This window comes from Pelecanus crispus, chromosome 1 (genome assembly GCF_030463565.1).
Source record: "Pelecanus crispus isolate bPelCri1 chromosome 1, bPelCri1.pri, whole genome shotgun sequence".
Classification (NCBI taxonomy): Eukaryota; Metazoa; Chordata; class Aves; order Pelecaniformes; family Pelecanidae; genus Pelecanus; species Pelecanus crispus.
This window is the reverse complement of record NC_134643.1, coordinates 183094577-183099173: the sequence shown is the minus strand read 5'-3', so window position 1 is coordinate 183099173 and position 4597 is coordinate 183094577.

Here is a 4597-nt window from a genome sequence, read left to right as displayed (position 1 = left end):
TTCCCTAATATAGACTAACAAGTGCCCACCTGTTTAGCAGACCTGAAATGCTCAGTACCCATTATAGCTGGGTATATATTGTGGGTTAACCCCAGTGGGCAGGTAGGCACCACATAGCCACTTGCTCACTTCCCTCCCAGTTCCCAGTGGGACAGAGGAAGAGGAAAGTAAGAATAAAAGCAAGAAAACTTGGAGGTCAAGAAAAAACAAAACAAAACAAATGTTTATTACATGAAGGATAAATGAAAAAGAGAGAAGAAAACAAAACAAAACAAAACACATGATGCAAAGGCAATCACTCACTACCTCCCACAGGTATATTGATGCCCAGTCTTTTCCTGAGCAAAAGATGACTAACTCTCCTAAAATCCTTTCTTTTCCCTTTTATTGCTGAACAGGTTGTTATATAGTATGGACTATCTCTTTGGTTAGTTTGGGTCATCCGTCTAGTTGTGTTCTCTGCCAGCCTATTGCACACCCCCCAGTCTACTCACTGAGGGGGCAGAGTGAGAAACAGAGAAGGACTTGATGCTATGCAAACACTTCAGCAAAAGCTAGCAAAATCTAAACCACAGCATTATATAAGTCGCTATGAAGAAAATTAACTCTTTTCTAGCCCAGCCCAACACACCTTACTACCACTGCACAATGTATCCCTGTTAGCTTTTGCTCTCTTTCTCTGCAAAATTTTTTCTTTGCAAATGTGTAGGTGGAAAGGAAGAAGAACGAATTATATTATTCTTGGAGAAATGCAGAAGTGAGCAAGGCTGGATCAGATTTCTTTTTTTCACTCAGGCCAAAGTATGTCTCTCCTTATCCAGCTGTACAACTCCTCAAAAAGGGTATTGAACAAGATTATATTCTTCTTCACAGTGAGGTGAAAGTATATCCATCAGTATCAAAGAATAAATTTTGGTTCAAAGAATAAGACATGAAGACACACATAAGGCAGTATTAGAAAGACTTACAAAAATTACATAATAATGTATAAAAAAAACCAGATCCATATATTGGTAGTATGTTTACTGTAAAAAAGAGATGAGGTTAAGGGGTAGCACTGAAAGAATATACAAATTAATAGTTTTAACGTTAGATAATTGATCTGAGGGTGTGACTCAAGACACTCAGATTTTTGGAAGCTTCTGGAAGCACAGAAGGGTTCTGATATTAACTGGGTCCATTTAGTGCATCATTTAGTACAATCATTTCTTCATGTGCTGTTTTAGAGTGGATGGTAAGCTTTATCCAAGTATTTATTACTTAGAACTGCTGATATAAAGTCAGTGGTTTTTATTAGGAAATATCAAGTAATTGTTGATGTTTTTAGAATCACCCCAACTTACAAATAGTTTGAAACCCTTCTATTGCTAAAAGCAGAAAATACTGAAATGGCAGTTTAAATGTAATACTGCATACATATGCAGAAGGCAAAAATCATATAATAAGATGATCAGTGAATGCTGTAAGGTGCTTTACTGGCAAATTTGTTATTTGTAAGAGTTCATTTCTAGTAATTTTACCAGTGTGTTTGACTCACTAGGCAATTGTATTTTTTTTATACTGGCACACTATTGAAGCTACAACTAAGTTTATGAAATGCTGCAGTATGGCCTCTCCAAAGAGACACAATGGTATGGCTGCACAAGAAGTGCATGGGATTAGAGCTGAATAGATGAAATGAGCCTCAAATTCATCCCAATTAAATTAAGCACTTAAATAATACAACCAGACCCCTTACTTAGCCCTCCCACAAATTCCGTTGCAATTCAAACCAAGACAGAAATGAGAAAATCCTCCTTTATGCGAAATAGGTGAGGTCAAACTGAAGTTAATTGGAGACAGAGATGCATCTTTCAAGATCTGCACTGTGATTCCAATTCATATTACCTGTAGGTACCATTTACTCTATGAAGATATACAAACTACTGATAATACTTCTTTACCGAGATAAAATACATATTAGCTGCTTCCATGAAATTCAAAAGGTATTAATCAGGTTTCTTAGTGCTACTCCTATATGCACCTTTTTTGAGAGACCAGCACTGTTGCAGTATCAATATGACAGATTATTTCTTTATTTACTCTCCTTGTGTTGTATTGTGTTCCCTTAAGGAAACAATGAGATCAGGTGGACCTCCTGGGTGTCCTGAAGCACCTGATGTGCTTCTATAGACATTTTAGCGTGCTTGGGGAAAAGGTGTTTCCTGGGGCAGTGAAAGAAGAAATGGGGAGATTTCAGCATAGAACAAAGAGTTTGCCCATGATGCACAGACCGATAATGGTGAGTAGGAAGAGAGCAGACAAGTGGGCTTTGCAGAATAGCTCATAAACAGAAGACGGTTTCAAGGGAACCAAGTGGGACTGTGTAGAATTAGCTTCCATTCAGGAAGCCAATGAGAGACTGACCCTAACCCCAAAGCTAGTCTGGAAACAGAGATTTGCCTTCCCACGACACAGTGAAAAGAAAATTGTTTTTTAGACTGTCTGCTCTGGGTTTTTTTGTGGTTTTGTTCTTGTTGATGTTGTTGTTATTATTTTTGGGGTTTGGGTTTGGTTTTTTTTGGGGGGGGGGTTTATTCATTTAAAAGCCTTTTTGGTAATTTTGGAGTACTTGTCCAAGAAAAAAATCTAGACAGACCTGTTTCAAAACTCCAGCTAAATAAGGGTCCCATTGAAATCACTGAAGGCAGTGTCACTACTTCGGAAGCTATGAATTTGACCATCTGAAAAGGTTCAGTATAAAGATGATTATTATGCTCAGAAAGACTTGGATTACCCATAAATTGACCAACAATCTCAATGGACCCTATCATGAATTTCTGCAACTCAGACTTACACAGCAGGAAAAAAAGCTAAGTTTCAGTTATCCAAGATCGTAGACAGAAGAAGAGGTCACCCAGGGTAAAAATTAAGAATCTATGACCTTCTGTAAGGTCACCTGAGATAATCAAATTCTGCTGAGCAGTGGAAAAATCTAGATAACCTTTCATGAACTTACAGTATATTTTCCTTGGAATAGAGATAAATTGTTGTTCAGAGGACTCCATGCGCCATTTTACTGCTAAAGAAAAAAGGCACCCGGAATAAAAGTTCATGAGGAAGTATTGTCAAACATAGTAGTAAAATCCTCTGCAGGAGCATTAATCCATCCCAGAAGTCATATGTTCTTGTCAAAGTATAATTATAATGTTTAATCCTTCTTTTGTCTCCTCAGTGAATGTCACTGTTGGGGAAATGTATGTCCAGCAATGTCAAAGTCACCACAGTAGTCTATGCAAGGAACATTTATCTTTTCTTTTCAGATGTTCAGTGAACTGCAGCAGCATTAAAACCACATTTATATGTAGGGTTATGCCCAGGATGATCAAGAACTCACAGGGACTGTATTCAATTTTTACTCCTTATTAAAGGAGAATGTGCTTCTCACAAAGATAAAGTGTCTGAAGGACAAAGGTAATAAAATGTAAAATTAAGAAAATTTATGTGGCAGCAAATGAAGGGAGATGAGGACAGAGCTGCAGGGAACTCTTCCACTGCTGTTGCACTGGTTTCACTATTTTTAACTTTGAAAATACGATCTATTTGTGAGCTATTCCCCTACGGAGTGTAGTTCTACCTGAGCACTTGCTAAGCATAACACTTAGAGAAGGGAGAGGGAAATCCATAAAATAAACTACATCTGAACAGCAAACCGAAGATCAAGTATTCATGGTGAGAAGTATATTACTCTAGCAGTTTCCTTACTTGCTTCAGTACAACTTTTGGATGACACGTAGGCACTGTTCAGTGTAATTAACATAACTTGGTTTTCTCTGAGTCACGCAGAGTTATAGTATTCCTATCTGACATTGCCAAATTTTTTATTTTTTGTGTGTGCTGTTCCTGAGTTCATTAACCTTCAGATATTATGTCATATAGATACATCTTATATCAGGCAGTTAGAGAAGAAAAACAAACAACAACAGAACCCTCCAAAATGTTTGCAAGCTTTATTCACCTTCTTAATTGTGAGCTTGGAGGCTCTGGAATTTGCACAGCTGTTGTCAAGTTAATCAAACTACTGTATGTACTGTATATGTGAACCCAGAATATTGAATGTAGCATTATAAAAATATTGCCAGTTATTAAGTACCTGCTGAACAAGATATTTTAGAGTTATATGATATATCTGAGTTAAAAAGGCTTCCAAGACACTTCAAATTAATACAGAACTGTAAATACATGTTTTTTCATAGTAGATGTTAATTTACTATGTTTTTTTTACCAAACAAAAGGCCAAGAAGAAAAAAAAAATCTATCTTTAGATTAAGCCTGGTATCACAGAATTGAAATCAATGATTTTCCCAGATAAGCAAGAGTTGGTGTTTGTGGACGCTCTCAGAACATCTTCCAAAGAATTGTGTTCAGTTGTTTCTGGGAATGAAGAAATCAAAATTGATGATTTCCCTTAAAAAACTTCTTATGACACAAACATTGGCTATAACTTGATGGAATTTGTAAGAAATTCATTTAAGAAATAGGCACAGTGCATCCATCTTTAAATCAACTTTCTGTGCTAGATCTTATAAGGATGCCTATTAGGAGTCATGACAAATTC